At 43.3% G+C, this 17,297-nt stretch overlaps 1 protein-coding gene across 11 annotated transcripts in view; it reads right to left on the reverse strand.

Moving 5' to 3' along the window:
* Nucleotides 1–17,297, reverse strand: part of SEMA6D (semaphorin 6D) — a 224,917-nt gene that overhangs the window by 20,366 nt on the left and 187,254 nt on the right. The window contains exon 1 of one of the 11 annotated variants that reach the window (XM_061999402.1): nt 11,189–11,256. The exons of 8 other annotated variants lie outside the window; for them this stretch is intronic. The gene's annotated coding sequence lies outside the window, so the exon portion shown is untranslated. 2 more of the 11 variants (XM_061999409.1, XM_061999403.1) reach the window with 2 other exon arrangements.

A 17,297-nucleotide genomic window follows, 5' to 3' on the forward strand; every position in this document is an offset into this window, starting at 1 on the left:
CCCAAGCCAAAATATAAGAGCAGCATAGTCCAGGATCTAGTGGCTTGAACTCAGAAGTGTGTAAAAAAACCCCCTTTAACCTATCTCTACAGAAAAAAAAGAACCAAAACAAAACAAATCTGACTTCATGAAATGGGTAAAATGAGTCACTTGCTTACAAGCCAGGAAGTATTCCACATGGAATGCAACATTTGTTTCAGAAATCTGTATCGATATCTATTACATGAGAAGTACGAGATTACAATTCCCATTTTAAGTCATATCTATCCATAAGTTTTCCAATGATGCAATTTCTTTACAGTGTGGTAAGTCCTCCCAAAACAAGGATATAACAGCCAGCATCAATGCAAGGGTGTTTTGATTTTTCATTTTCTTTTTACAAATGCTGTTCTAGTATAAGTGTTTCTTCCAATGGAGGCTGACTTCAGTGAAGTTCCTCAAGGCAATGCTTGACACAAGGGTTTACTGCACATTCAAATTTCTGAGATGATAGAATCACAGAATGGTTTGGGTTGGAAGTGACCTTCAAACACCTTCCACTAGACCAAGTTGCTCAAAGCCCCATTTAACCTGTCCTTGAACATTTCTATGGACAGGGCATCTACAACCTCTGCAGGCAACAGATTGTCTATGATGTGATAAACCCATATTGGGGAGTTTGGTGACAGATTGTTTCAGCTAATTATCAAATAATGCAGGAAAATATTTGCAGTTATAATAAAAGAAACATAATTCTTGTGGTCCCTTTTAGAGGCATACAGAGTGATTTTGTATGACTAAGTAGATAAGAAAAACTTTTGTCCCATGAAGGTATATTCAAATTAAAACTTGCAGTATGTACTCAACCTTACTTTCTGTAACAACTTTAAAATCTGCAGCTTCAGAAAAAAAATTAGGATATTTGGAGCTGCAATATTAATTGAGCATGAAAGTGCAAATAACAGGTCTGTTATTTTAAGATAATACTTGACTTCTTTTAAGGATTCTACATTAACACCTCTTGATCTATGCCTAAGTAAAAAAAGATAGTTTAATATTGAAGTGATGAAACCCTACCACTGAGTATCACAGCTTTCATCTTAATTGGCTTATGGTAGTGCTAGTTACACTTCAGTTGTTTGAGGCTTTTAAACGTTACAGAAAGTGCACCCGTCTTGCTCCAGAATGCACTGACAGAACACTCACAGAATGGATAGGGCGACTTTTAACGATGCAAGTGTTTAGTGGTTGATTAGATGCCCTTTGAGGACTAAATTCTGCTGTGATCAAAAAATTACTTGAACACAAAGTAGTTTCAGCAGGAAAGGAAATGAAATACTGTGCAAACCATACATGATTGCTTCAATTATATTTATTTTAAGTTAATTTTTGAGAGTGAATGTTAACTACCTTCCCCGTACCAGGGTGATACAGAAGTCCTCCAGCTGAAACCAACCTTTAATTGCAGCTTACATCTATGATTGAATCTGTTCTGTTTTACAAAGCTCCTGTAGGACATGCTCCTCTCAAAACTTTGCCAGGGTTGTGCCATTGGCGATTAAGTGCAAATCTGCATTTTAGCAGGTTTGCATTTTATTAATTCAAACTGCTTGTGCAGAATCAAGGCTGCCATACCAAATACTATTCGTGGAAGTGCCCAAGGACTGGTGCAGAGAATGTCAATACAGAGATATTCAGGGTTTGTTCTGCAATCTCAGCAGTGATTCTCCATTAATTCCTGGCCATAGGCAGCATGAGCTCCTATCCCTGCCTGACCCCAGCCCAAGGAAAGCAATGCCACCCTACTGCAGAGAGCAGCTGTGCACAGCAGTGTGGGCTCCTGAGTGCCTCCAGCTCACAGCTGTATCAGAGGTGTCTGGTGCTTTCCAAGGATGTTTTTCAGTTTGAAATACTTTTATCCTGGAAACTAGAGAGGACTCAAACCATGAAGATCTAGTTGCTTACAGCAGTACACATAGGCTTGGATGGAAGCTTGGAAACAACCCCTTGGCTCAAATAAAAGCCTAAAACCCAGATGAAAGCATTAACTTTTCCTCTCTCTAGGAGGGTCAGCTACAGATTGTGGGGGAATGCCTTAAGTGAAGTAAACAAGTATTCTTGCAAGCCTGCAGTACACAACTTCCATAGCAAAACTGCCACTCATTTCAGCATGATTAGGCATCATCTGATAAGGCAGCTCTGGGACAGGTATGAACCAGTATTTGCAGGTGAGGATACAATGAAGGTCTCGGGCACAACTTGCACAAGTCCAGCTGACACCACACAGCCACAGTGAGTTGCTGGCAGCGCCCCAGGTCTCCTGTCTGCGAGCCTTGTTGTCTTCCAGTCGTGGGGAAAGCACCCTCCACCACGAGCAAGGCTCCAGTCCTGATCCCCAAGATAATCGCTGCCCAATTTAGACCTGGCTGGAGCCCAGGAGGTCAGGGTTTGCCTACAGGATGATGTTTTGAAATGGACAGGAGGTTTGGGGGAAAGGACATGTACCAACAACCTGGACAGTTGAAGAAAAAAAAAAGACAGGGATTTGCACTGTGAGGAGGGCACATCTGCTCTTCAACAGGCTGTGCCCCAGACAGTGTTGCTGTCAACCTCACTCCAGAAAGCATCACTTCTTACCCACTGCTCTCCCCTGCTATAAACATCCCTCCAGCATCTCAGCTCTGTGCCTTGCTGGAGCATGGGGCCTGCTGGCGTGAGTTGCTGCTGCGTGTCACTACTCTCACTTCAAAGAGAAAGTAAACAGCTGCTGGAAAATGTGAGAGGAGAGACAGGAGAAGACCAGCAACTGGCAAGAAACACATGAGAGTATCTTAAGCACCGTGCTGGTATCGTCAATATGCCAATCTTGGAGCTGGAACGGTCAGCCAGTCTTTACCCCAGGAATATTGTCTAAAGAGACTGGGCAACATGTTCTTAACTAGTCGTGGTTGTTCTGCACGGACAAATCTGGTAGCTGGCCACCCAGTTACCTATTTGTATATGCAAAGCATGTGCTCTGCCACTTTCCTGGGCACAATCAATGACATGTACAAAATGCAGGCATGAAAATCTGGAGGAAGCCCGAGTTCAAAGTTAATGATTACTATTATCTTGTTAAGCATTAAAGATTAACTATGCCAGTGAAAGGATGTGTTATGAAATGTCTTTCCCAGGCTGAAAAGGTAAATAAAGGGAGAGTTTTGTGTTGTTTTGATCTTAAAGGCTACTCAGAATTTGCAATAATTGTTTAAACTGCTGCTGTTATTTACCATAATATCAAAATGTAGTCACTTGCCACATGACTGCTCATATTTTTATTTGAGATGTCGTGCAGAAACACATGGAAATCTGTTGAAGGCAAACCAATTTTAGAACATGTTCCGAGCAATTGTTTTGCAGCACTGCCCTACAGTATGAAGTCTCTTACATTTCTTAAATTGCCTAATCAAATGCAGACTCTGTTCCAGTCACGCTAAATTTTCACATAATGGCAGAGAAACACTTCTTTCTAGCCTAGCACTGAACAGTTGGATCACATTATTACATTTGTTGCTTTTGTAGTCTCCAAGTGTGTATTTGTAAATGTATGTACATGCACATTCACAGGGGAGAGTGGGAACATCGGCGCTCATGCTGCGAGATGCTGGGGATGGTTGGAGGGACAAAGCGACGTTTTAAAAGAGGTGTCTGTGCTGACCCTTCTGGGAGCACCTGGCTTATCAAAAACACGGGGGGAGGTGGTGAGAAATGTATTTGTATTTATTTAAAAATCAGATGCATTAGTGCAGAATTTGATCCAGCTGATTCCTCGCCTCACACTCTGCTGAAGGTAAAGTGATACAAATGTGGTTAGGTAAATCATACCCGTACTGTTGCCAGTTTGCGGTTGGAGGCAGGACTGGTGTGACGTGCAGCCATGGCTATCCTGCTCTGGGTCTTAGGCTTGGGCACATCCTAATGCTGTATCACATCAGTTTGGGGAATTCTCTGCCCCACAGAACTGCCCACTTTCCCCAGGCCAAACACAATCCATAGAACCCAAGCTCAGCAGTTATTTGGAACAGCACACAGCCATGATGGGCACCAGCTCGCTCTCCCATCCTTGTCTTTTACTTGGACTACATCACCTCATGATAACATTCACCCTCTAAGGCAGGGAATTCTTTGTGTCACACTACTTTGGCATTTTGACTAGTGACCCACAGAGAAGACACAGATCAGACCTTAAAACGAAACAAAAGTTCAAATCAGTAACATATGTACTGCAAGTGCTTGAATCAAGGTCACAAGGAAATCTGCGGCAAATCGGGGAATGAAACTTAGGGCTTTGCATTACCGCCTGTCCCACTCTCTCCTCCACACCAGTCCCCTGAGATCTTCAATACAATGCTTCCCTAAATCCTTGCATTATCACTAGTAATACTGGGATATTGTAAGAATGTGACTAAATAATCATAACTGACCCACACACTATGTATGTGAGCAGGTCTGTTTTTCCTCTACAGCTGCACCAAATACATTTAGGTTTGTGTTGGCATTGTTTGCCACGTAAGACCACTGTTCAATCACGAGTGGCGCTTGTATGTCCTTGGTAAGGATAAACACCTGATGCTTTAGGGGGAGGAAAAGCCATAATCCACTCTCACAGTAAAACCTGTATAGTGGTACACAAGACAACAAAAAACTCTATCTATACCCTTGCAGGGAATCAGATTAATCCCCAAAGCATGGGATTTTATTATTTTTGTCTGAGGTTATTATTAAGGAAAAACACTACCTAATGCTAAAAATATCCACACAGCGTTTACTTTATGAAGAAAATATGATTTACTGAGCAAAAACAAATTACTGGCTTTTCAGTGTTAATCTTTGATAAACACGTGCTGGGTTAAAGAAACTGCCATAGAGAGCAGAAGTTTACAAATTGAAAGAAACCATTCAACTCCACAAGATGATTTTTTTTCCCCCCCTTATTACTCCTTTCATGAGACACCTGGGGACATTGTTCGCACACTGTTGACAGCTTTCACACCACTACTTTTCCTCTGTTATCCTTACCCTTCTCTTCAGCACTCATCTCCAGGTGGTAATACACAAAAGAGCTATATTTGCAAGGGGTGCCAAGGCTGGCTCTTGGACAAGTGTCAGAAAGCCAGAGGGTCCTCTCCTACCTTGCAGCTTGGTTGGGTCACGTTGCTTCCAGGCAGCACCAAGCTTCCCTGCCCCACCAGGCAGTACCCTGATATTTAACACGTGGGTGCTGCAACGCTCAGGAACATGCAGAGCTCTTACAGCACTTTCTTGTTTCTAACTGCCATTCACTAACAGGCAGGCTCACACCTCTCTCACACTGGGCTACAGTCAAACACCACTTAAAAATTTTATACTATGGTCTTAACTATACACTGAGGCTTTTGTACATTAAATATACATTTTTCTTCCCTGCAGTGTCCCAAACCAGGATTGTTACACAGCGTGACAGCACACGTAACTGTTCACACAGTTTGGGAAGAGGGTACCCAAGTGGACAGATATATAAACAAGGGCTTGAAATACAAGTGTGAGAATTTTCTTTTGACCCCAAAGTGCATCTGTCATGATAGACATGCACAGAAATAGCAGCAACACTTTGTTGGTGCTGTAGCTGCTGCAATCCCTGTCTCCCACTCATAAACACACCCAAGAAGCATGGCAGCAGCTCTTCAGGGAAACACTTTTTGTTTCATACCACAATAGAGCTCTGAGGAAGGTCCCATCCAACAGAGGTGTGAGCTGGTACCTTACTGCTCCTCGGGAAAGTACAGACCCAGCTGTCATGACCATTTGGCATAAGAGAGATGAACTATGTGGCTCACATTAAGAAAAGCCTATTACTGCCATAATGGCTGAGATGAGCGACCAGTTGCTCACCTCTTATCTCTTCCGAGGTTTCACTCCCACCTCCATTGGGCAGCCAGCCTGTGATGCTGGTCCTCGCTGCTTGCTCATTACGAACACCTCTGTTTGCATCCCTGCTTGAAGAGTCCCCCCAGCATGTATCTGCCAATTAACTCCTCATTCTCATCCCAAGCCCTCTCACTTGCCTCTGATGCCTACAAGCACGTGTGCCCCCTTTCCCCAACACACGCAGCTCGGCTATGTTTAGGCAGCTCATGTGCTAATGCTGCTGCTGATTATGCAGGCCAACGCAGCAATCTTGCTTCTAGAGGCCACTGCCTGACTGTATCCATCTGCTGTCTCTTCCCTGAAACCATCCCCTGTGGGGAACAGGATCCGCCCTTTTTATTTTGTGTTTATCTAGTGCCTGTTGAGTTACAAACCTGGGCTGAAATTTGGCTCTTGGATGCAATGGTAAAAAAAACAAAACATAAAAAAACCCAACAATAGCAACAACAACAAACCTTTTTGCAAGAAGAGTATTTGTGTGCAAATACGACCTCTGTAACGTTACCAAGGTCAGGCAGACCAAGGCCAATCTGCTGTGTGAGAATATAAATCAAAGCTGTCCAGAGACTGATTTCATTTACAAGGTTTGTAACCATTCTGGACAGAACAAATGTCACTTGCTTGCTTGCTCGAGCTCCTTGCTCCTCCTCTTCCACCACCACTTCTTTACTCCTCCACTTCCATTCAGCCCCTTCCTGCCTGGTAACACCTCTTGACCTCCTTTGCTCTTGAAAGCAAGAGTTCTCTGCTATCGAGAAAGCTGTGGCTCACACATGACAGACAGCCATGCTAAGCCAATTTATTTAAATTATGCAAAAATCTCAACAAGTAGAATTAGCACAGAGCCACAATTACATTCACCTGCTGGTTACCTGCCATTCAGAGCATACATCAGAATTAAAACAATAAATCCTGTAATAGCTTGTTTCCCATTGCATTCATAGATCTGCAAAACAAACCAAGGAAAGCATCTGTAGCAAGTATTAGAGTCTGGGCACAGATCCTGTGAAATCACATGGTTTCCGTTGTGGAACTAAAAAGGCTTCTACAAGAATGTGTGAAATACACAGCCGAAATTCTCCATTTCTTTCTGTGCTCTCTGGCAGTTTGCGTGGCTAAGTTAAAGTGGCAAGTTCTGTTTCTTTAGCTGTCGGCTTCCAAAGCACACCCCGAGCTGCAAGCCGAGAGAGCGCAGGACTCACCTAGCAAAGCCCCCTCTCAAGTAAGTACGGAGTTAACCTAATATCCCACTCCAAACAAGCTGCTGTCTCCAAACTGAAGCCTTGACAAGAAGAAAAAAATCCAGTGGTTTGCCTCACTCCTTGCAGCCATTTTGTAGCCTTTCTGCAGGTGTGCCCACTGAGCTGCAACCAGGCTGGGCAGGGGTGCCAGAACTAAAGAAACTTCATGTTCTGGATGTTAACTTTAGTTACCACAGCCAGACAATGCTGCCAGTGGCGTGGAAGAAAAAATTGCTGTAGCCAGCTGTGCTGTTCACAGTCGGATGGTTTCTGTGTAGCTCCAAATGGTTATGGAGCCAGTAGCCTGTTGTGGCCAAGGACAGGATGATGGATGGTCTACACACACTGTCCAAGCAGGGAGAATGGCAGAAGTTCACTTCAGGGTTGTTAAAATGCTAATCTGGGTTAGTTCACAAAAGCCAAATGGAAAACTTAGGGAAATAAACACCACTCATATGTTACATATGTATGCTACAGATTTGATCTCTGTGGTTAACACAAACGTTTGACTTTGGAAGTGGGACAATTCAAGTCTTCCTGTTTCAATAAACTGAATCAACTTCTGATATTAGCTGTACTGTAATTACTGTCAAGCCACGATGAGGGAAAGTGGGCTACAGCAGACAACACACTGAGCTCTGGAAAATAGAATCGGAAGGGCAGTAATACTGTTTTCACTGCACACCTCTTCCATGTGACACGGGAACAAATCAAAACCTACTTTCTCTTCAACTCAAGACTGGCAGCTATTCACGGAACAAGTAACAACTTAATAAAATAGCTTAGATGGATTTTAACAGTTACTGCAGTTGCTTATCTGATGCTTAAGAAGAGAGATCATCTGTTCTAACAGCAGTTTTGACGAAAGCAACATTTGAACTGTTTTAATTACATACAGAGATGCTAAGACTGAAAATAACTTGTACCACCCGATGCAAGTAATGTGCCTTCCATCTTTTCTTAATTACTTGTGGAGCAAATTATTACTTTATACAATGGAAAGACATCTAATTTTGTAACCTGGAATTATAGGTATGTTTAACATGAGTATGTAATCAACCACCACCTCCTGTCCAGCAAGCAAACAGATTCCTTGAAAAATACCAGACTGCAACATAAGCTCAACATAAGCATACACAAGCACAGAAGATGTTGATGTAACAGCTTCCTTTGTCTCACAAAGAAAGACTAGAATTGAAACAGTCTGTCATACCACTTGTTTGACACTTGATGAAAACTGACCGTATTCACATATGATCTCCACTTCAGACTTCAAATTTGATTTTCATAAGGAAGAATAACCAAAGCATTTCAACATTTCAATATTTCAAGTTGTGTCCGGCTAACTGGGCTTCACCCGACTTCAAGGGAAGCTGAATCGTGTGTCAAATGCAGTAATGTTTTTAAAAGAATTAAAAACCCATTAAAAAAAACACCCAAGACCTGCAATCTGCAGATGACCAACTGCAGTAAGACCAGAAGATGTGTTATTACAAATGCCTAACAATGCTTCGAAGTGAGCCTCTATGACGTACTGTTCTTTACCTTCACACCTCTCGCACAACAGGACCGATCAGATGGCAGACCAACTTAATCAGAATTAAGTGCATATATAAGCATTCTAAGTGTATGTTTTTCATAACTCCACATCAAAGTTACAGCAGCTCCAAGGGCTAAATTATCTCCCCTAATAGTTGGCTCAGATTAGCCATAGCAAAGAGATAGAAATGGTCAGACGGTCCAGCTCACAGGGCGCAAGAGGCTACAGGGAAATAACTTACAGCCATACAGCTGATTTGGAGAGATTTGACAGTGCCATCACTGTATTCCTGGCACACACTCCTGCATCACACAAAGCACATTTAGAAAATGATGTTATCTTTGTTGTATCTCGACCATACGTGAAGACAGGTAGTGACAGACTGCAGGATACAAGGGAGGAAGGTAGCTGTTCACTGTAAGGTACAGATGAAAGTGAGCAGATGGTTAAATAAACCGATTTAGAGCCTCTAGGTTACACTTTTTTGTTTTTCCTTTTGAAAACCAATCTGAGCTACAGAATTCTAAATGCTAATACATTCTTCCTACAAACTTTTTCTTGCTGTTTTGAAGACAACTCAGCTTTATGTTAGTTAATAGAAAAAGTGTTAAAGTTCGTGATTCTATATAAAAGAAATCAGAGCACTCGACTGGCAATTTCTATTTATCTAAGCCAGAGTAAATGTTTATACAATATCTGCCAACATAACAAAATATGCTTGTCACTTACTACATTAAACATGATTACGTACAGCTTAATTTGCTGAATAGTTACTTAAGTAGACTTTAGAGGTGCATAGAATTTTAGTGTGAATAAAGCAGGAAAAAGGTCTATTCTCTTTTGCCACAAAAGTGATTGCAAAGCTTTACAATGAGCTTCCTGTTGGACTTGGGAAAAGGAGAGAACCTCAGAAAATTCTCTGTGAAAGTATTTGTATGTGAGGGCAACAGACCAGCAGTAAAAGCCTCTAAGACAGTAGGAAGCTGTTCCTTCAAATAATATTTAAACAAATTAATAAACATTATTAAGGAAAGACTAACAACTTAGAACACAAAAATATCCCCATAAAGATGCCTATTTTTCCCCCAAAGGAAATAACCAGGGGAAAAAAAAAGCCACACATTTACAGAGCACTAAGCAGCATTTTGGAAGTTTGCTGTAATTCCTGCACATTATGTGTGAAGCATGTGTGTGTGTGTACACGGATAAGCTACAATACCATCTGTAGAGCAAGTGCCACATATGTGAGCATTATGAACCGCCACTGCTGCTGCTATGCTCAAAAGTAAATGTATTCTAAGCCACACACACATATAAATACAAATGACTTTACACACTGAGGGCTGAATTTTGCTCAAATTACTCACAGGCTAACGCCTGTGATAAAGGCATAATCCTGACCAGAAGTAAGAAACAACTCAAAGATCGTCAGAAAACCCACTAATTTAAGACTATCTACAATGATTCTAACAAGTGGGATATCCACCGGAACGACACTGTTTTCAATCAACAGCCTAAAGCACATTTAATAGCATTTTTCAATTCACAAGATAAAACACGACGACAACCATAAAACCCCCAGCACAACATCCCCACACCCCTTTAAAACACAGGCATAATATCTACCTAGAAATATCAGTGTGACCTTTTATTTCCATCCAGCGCTTATAAATAATAAAGAAGGCTTTAAACCCCTTCTAATTACTCCCTGAAGCTGCTGTATCGGTTTCCGCAGAGCTGAAAAGGCCCCCCCTCCTTCCAAAAAAAAAGTTTCTCCGCTCCACACCTGTGCAGAGCATTGTTTTCACCGGGAGCCGAGGAGCACGAAGCGGAGCTATCCCTGCCTCTGCGCGGGGATAATTCAGAACTGACTCTAGTATTTGTTTCCATCCATAATTGATGGGGAGCTTGAAACACAGCTCCCTCTGGCTCCCAGCGCCCGGCTGCTACTGGGGAGCCCGTAAATCACGCCTCGCCGTGCGCTCGCGCCACCGCCCCGCCGGCAGCGACGAGCCCCCAGGGCCGGGTCGGCTCAGCCCCCGGCCCCGCGCCAGCCCAGGCTCACCCTCAGCGCCCCGGGGCGATTTCGGGGACGAAACCAAACGGCTCTACCTCGGCTCCCCCCTCTCCGGCCAGCGCCGGTTCCCGCGGCGCCCGCCCGCTTCGCTGCCGCGGCCCCGGTACCTGCCGCCGCCGCCCGCCGGCGGGGCTGCCTCCTCCGCCCGCTGTCCCCCGCCGGGCGCCCCATCCTGGCGCTCCGCTCCGTTCCGAGCCAGCGCGGGGGAGGTGCGCCTCGCAGAGCCCACCCCTTCCCGCCCGCCTCTTTTTTCTTTTCCTTTTTTTTTCCCCCTCCTTCCCTCCCTCCTCTCTCTTTAATGTATTTATTCTCTCCCGCCCCTCGCCGCGCCCGGCCTCGCTCCGCCCCCCGCCTCCGCGCAAACACCGCGCCCGCGGTAGCACGCAGTCCGCGACCCGCCACTACCGCGGCCAACTTTTCGGGTCTCCTTCTCGCTGCGCTGCCTGGCCCCGCCGCGGCTCGCACCGCACGGTAGCGGGAGCGCGGCCCGCAGGAGGCGACAGCGCGGCTCCGGCCAGCTGCGGAGCTCCGCGGGCAGCCGCGCCATGGTGGGGCGGCCCCGCCCGCCCGCTGCCCGCGCCCTCCCCTGCCGTGGGCAGCGCCGGGCGCGGCCCCGCTCCCGCCACCGAGCGGCTCCGGCCTCGGCTGTGGTTGTGTGTGCGAAGCGCCACTAAACTTCGCCTGTAGTTTCACCCCTCCCAAACCATCTGGGCAAACGTGCACCCCTTGCCTTCGGCCCCGAGCCATCCCGCCCCCGCAGCCGCGGAGGTAAACACCTGGCGCGAAGCCGTCAAGAAGGTGTGTTGTTCGTCACCGACGCTCCTTTCGCTTCTTGATGCAGAGATTTTAATGTTTTTCCTTGAAAAAGTCATAGCGAGCAATGCAGTTTTGCAGGCTGATAAGACCCAATTTTGGAGATGAGGACTTTCGGGGGGGGTGGGGGGGGGAGAGGGGGTGGAATTGTCCTTGAAATGACATCTTTTCAAGTGCCTGTCCAAAATCCTTTCAAATATTCCAGAAACAAAAGGTTTAATCCCAGAAATTAAGTCCAGGAAATAGCTGTCTCTAATTCATTTTTCTTCACATGAAAGATAAATTAATTAAGGCTTAAAGTGACACTAAATATTTTGGATGCCCCTGCAATAAGGAAAAAAAAAAAAGATTACTTGCCAAATTGTATCATCTGTGCTTGTTTTATGCAAAATTTTCTGATTAAAAAAATCAGAGAGTTTGCCTTGGAACTCATCTCTGTCATTCACATGCAGGTCCCAAATTCCTGCCCCTCAGCCATGCCCTGTCCCCACAGCAGGTCTTTGGGCAGGGTGCTCCCCACTGTCCTCCTGACCCACTAGAAGACAAGTGCTTGATACTCCCAAGCAGCATTTTGGGCTGATCCTGCAGGTTTTTACGCACGCAGCAGTCACAGCGGGAGTGTTGCCTCTTGAGAACTGATTCATCTAAGCAAGGGCGCCAGGATTTGGCCCATAGTAAATTCTCTTTAGAGATGGTGCCAACAAAATCTCTCAGCCATGGGAATAGGAGGTTTTTGGCAACTCTGTCCCTTGGCTGGCTGTCTCTGGTGTTTCCTAGTGGTGACAGGCTAAAGGCGAGATCTTTGGGGGTTTTCTCACAGCACCGCTATGTTGCACCCCAGGACCTGCTGCCTGGTAAAAGATGTAAGAACATTATTTTCTGTTTCTTGGGAACAGCTCTAATCTGAAAACTATCAACATTTGCACAGTGCACGAAAATGCTGCAATAGAGACAACTCAGGAATCAGATTGCAACCCGAGGACACAAAAAAAGCTTAACATACCTCCAAGAAAAGGATTCAGTCCACAGAATAGCTCTGTGGCCTTTTCACTGAAGTCAGACACTCAGAGCAGACCCACTGTTGGGTGGATTTACAGCAGGTACAGGTACCTAGGTGCCAGCTTTCCACACCAGGACATTACAAATGTGCGATTTGCTTCTTGGATTTTTAAATGCCTGATGGTGGTGCCATTCAAAAAAACTGCCATCCTAGAAGAGAAGCCTGTATTTTCATTTGATACATCCTTTTTGCAACCAGGATGTAGAAATTACTCAGCGATGCTGCTCAGTTATCCCTGCTGCAGGGGTGTGGGAAGCATAGCACAGCCTGTGGTATCTGCTTGGGCTGTGACTGCACATTCCCCTCTGCTCTGAGAGGGGATGCTTGTTGAAGACCCTTTTTCCCCTGTTCTATATCATGACCACAGGCTGACTCAAGGCTTCCATATATCAGGATGAGAGATTATTATGGTTTAAATCTCCTTCCACTTCAATTAGGCAGATGGCACAATGTTGAGAATCGGATCACATTCCTGTAGAGCAAAGGGTTTCAGTTTGAAGTAGAGCATTTTAGAGGATTTTGCTATAGCCAAGACTAATATCTCGTGTCTACACTTAAACGTGATAGTTTATTGTTGTTTCAAAATTTGCTGCATGGCTAGAAACGACTTTATGTAAGGATTTAAAGTATGCACACTTACAATATGTGTGCAGTCCCGGAGTTACACAGCCACAGGTTTTTAAACACAAATATATGCAGGCTCCTATTGATATGATAAACTATCAGTAACATGTGCTGCAAAGCTTCTTAAATCCTCATTGACACAACAGCCGCTATTGTGTCAATAGTGGGCAGATTAATGGGGTATTGTCAGGCTATTTTAGGCCTTAACTTTCATTTATCCTAAAACTTGTTCTTCATTGTAACTCTTAACCTTTGGATTCTGCCAACACTTTTCTTGTCACAAATATACTAATGGAATTAAAAGAAACCTGCCTTTTAAATGTTAATTACCCCTAGAATGATTGATTTGTAAAAGAAACACATCAGCAGAATCTGAAAGTACAGAGGCACAATAAAATGGACTGTCAGCCCAAGAGCTAGGAATGCCGGGGACCAGCTTTGGCTCCCATGAGACTGTCCCTCTTTCCGAGATAGTACTCAGAGCCCTTACTCAACCTTTCTCATATGAATAGCTTATGGATTTTTACTGTCTAAAAGACTTTTCACCTTCTATGTTTTCTATAGACTTAAGCAACTCTTGTTCATAAATTTGTAAGCAAAATATTCACAATTTACATGCAAAGAACTGCCATCTGTTAGAACAACAAATTGAGGCAATACAGATAATATTAAACTAATATGTATTTAAACCAGATATTTTATTCTGCTTGAATGCTTCCATCAGATTTATAACCAAAGCTCGGTTGATTTCAGCAAGAAGAAGCATTCATCAACATCACTGCTTCAGCCAGACAATGACTTGGTGAAGGTGCAAGTGCACACAAATGCAGTGCAGTTTGCGTGTTTGGAAAACCCCCTTCAGAGCACAGCCACCCAGGAACGTTTGCTCAAATGGCACATCCCTAGGACATACCAAGTGTTGAGGAAAATGGTATTGATGGTTTCCCTCTGCCTGAGCCAAAGCTGAATCAGTGACTCAGCACACTAATGCATGGACACGATGGCTTCTGAATGAAATGCGAAACTTGCATTTTGAGGACATGTTCATTTAAGCTGTGTCATTTCCAATAAAAACAGCAAACGTTATTTACAGAAGGATGGTCAAATCACAGTACTGCCAGGGTGTGATGACGTTATATCCTAAGAGTCATCATATTTTAGCTAAATAGTTTTCTCCTTCCCCTTCTTTTATTCCTCCAAAACCCAGCACATTTCACCAGTGCATATAGACATCTGCCTACTGCATGGCATTTTATAGAGGAATTGGTAGGTAATTTAATGTGGATCAGATATATAATTTCTGATGAAGTAGACATACACAGTTTTTTATATTCACTCTCCTTAAATCTAAGTTGCAATGTGTGGGTATTATGACTTACCCTGACTTTGATAATAAAAGAGAATAGAATTTATTTCTTATGAGTACATAAAATTAGTTGGACACTTTAAGGTGCTATTCAATGAGTAATGCACCTACAGCAGGGGTAAATATTAATCTGCCTGATAATATTAATTTCTGTTAACAATCTAGAAAAGTTATTTTCATATAGCTCTGGTTTTATGTGTCTTCGTGCCTTCTCAGTATCTGGGGAGCCATTGCATAGGGCAGGGCAGACATGTATAGTATGTGAATAAATGTAGAACCATTTCCAAGAAAGACAGGCTTATCATGCCTATCGATTGGTGAAGAATTCTCTCCCTTGTTTTTTTAAGAACATAAATGTAGAAAATAAGAAGCTCAGGCTATAATGCTTCACAGCTCATCACCAGAACAGGGTTAAAGCTACATAAGCTGAAACTGATAGCTCATTACGGAACTCCACTGTTATCCTGCACAATGCAGAATTACGTGCTTTCTAATGCTCCCCTCTGTCAGATGGATGATGCCTACTATTCCTGGCTTTAGCATCCAGTCTGCATGAACTGTAGTTATTGTCCAATTTGTAGCCCCTTATTCACCTCTATACTTCATGGTTTAGATCCCAAGAAGATGGGTCTTTAATCTGCCTGGAGTGCATTTAGATCCTAACCCTGTTCTATTACCCTAAACTTTGTTGCCTGGGGAAATACAGGAGAAAATCCAGTGTTTGGCTGGAAAAGCAATGAAACCAAGCCAACCATTTTCCTTCTCTTAGTCCTGAGCTTGTAGCAGAATCAACGCGTGTCAGAAGTGAGACATTTCAGAACATTGTTGCTCATGATTTACACCAATAGGCTAAAAATAGCAATTTGCTAATATACCAAGTCTGTGCTGTGTTGATACAGGCAAATAATTGGTTATAAGTACTGTATAAAGAGTGTGAAGTTTAAGAAAAGATGTCGTAATCTTATCCCTGTAAATAGTATCCGGCTGAGGTTGCACATAAGTGTAGTTCTTTATAATGCTTAAAGGAAAGAAAATGTTTTTCTGATATTTTCCAAATGATGTGAAACCTTCCTTTTCAGCCTCGTCAGTTGTCAGAAAATGATAGAAGGTGCTTTTAAGCATTTAGCATTTTGTAAAATATAGGAAGACACAAAACAGTTTCAATGCTTTCTTTCAGCATCTTCCTGGGTTCTGTGTTGAGAGTTCTTTTTAAAGTATTTCTGACTGTCAATACTTCAATTTAACTTCATTATTCTCCATTTTTTATAGCTTTCTAATCTGCCTCCTCATTTAGAGAAATGTGTAGAAATCTCAGGTTGTATGCCTGTCACTTGAAGGCGTAGTGATAATCTTCTGCTAACACTGATGGGCTGTGCATCTGAACCTGGCAACTTTATCCTGGCTCTGTATAGGAGTGGCATGTGCATATGCTTCTACTCTTGTCATTTATCTTCATGGCTGGTGTAAGAAATGGGTCCACACTGTTATTCCATGCCCACCCACGATCATCTGATACCAGTTTACCTTGAGGAGCATACAGAACACTATTTCTATATTGAATATTTTAGGTGATAAATCTAATGGGTGCTCTCAGCTCTTAACTTAGGCAAAAGCCCGACTGAAATTCAGTACTCTGGCTTGCCAATTCCCCTATCTACCTCTGGGGAAGTAGAGGAGATGTGCCAGTAATTAATAAAAATAATGGAAAACAAATATTTTTTCTATGCTTTGGCAGTATACTGAGGGAGCCAGCCAGTGAGGATCATGTACAATCCTGAGCAGATGAACCTGAGGCACTGGAAAGCCAGAAATTCCTCCTCTGCTGAGGCTGTGGGGCTGGCAGAGAGAACCCTGGGTCAGCAAAGATGGAAAAGACATAGACATGATGTTTGTAATATGTTGTTCTATGTATTTTACTACTTGAAATGTGCTTATAGTGAAATCTGGATGACTGTATGTCAAAGCTCATAAAAGGGATTCAAGCAATAAACATAACTCGGCACAGTCTCGTAAAACTGGTCTTTCCTGCCTGCAAGTGCCCCATCAGACTGAACTTTGAAAAAACAACTCTGTTTGAAAAAACAAGTGTTCAGGTGAACAGTTCTGGCCATGGCACTTTCCTGCAACAGTCATTGCAATAGTAAAATGTGATTAATTCCTGGTCCACGCAAAAGAATAATCTTGTAAAAAGAAATCCCAGAGAAGGACAGCTGTACAAAGCAGAGAGCTGGGAACAGAAAAGCCACACTGAAGGCATTGCCATGACGCCCTGTGAGGCCAGGAGTAGAGTGGTAAGTGTTACTAATTCCCCTCAGCACTTTAAATGTCTACAGGCATCATTGAAAGAAAGAAAAATGCATTTTATGTACAATGACCAACTTTTCAGTTAGGTATATTACATCACCTATCATTTGATGGAGAATTCATTTCAAAGATCTAAAGAAATACCAAGAAAATACTGTAATTAGATTTAATGGCAAACTGCTTTGGTTTTTACTGCTAAGGCTGCCTCTCAGGAATCTCAGTCCTTGGAAGACAGAAAGTCTGAAGAAAGGAAGACTTTCCCTTGGTTGAGGAGGATTGCTGTAAGGATGTACTTAGGCAATTTGGATACCCACAAATCCATGGGTCCTGATGGAATGCACCCACGA

Source organism: Colius striatus, chromosome 7 (genome assembly GCF_028858725.1).
Source record: "Colius striatus isolate bColStr4 chromosome 7, bColStr4.1.hap1, whole genome shotgun sequence".
NCBI classification, from domain to species: Eukaryota; Metazoa; Chordata; class Aves; order Coliiformes; family Coliidae; genus Colius; species Colius striatus.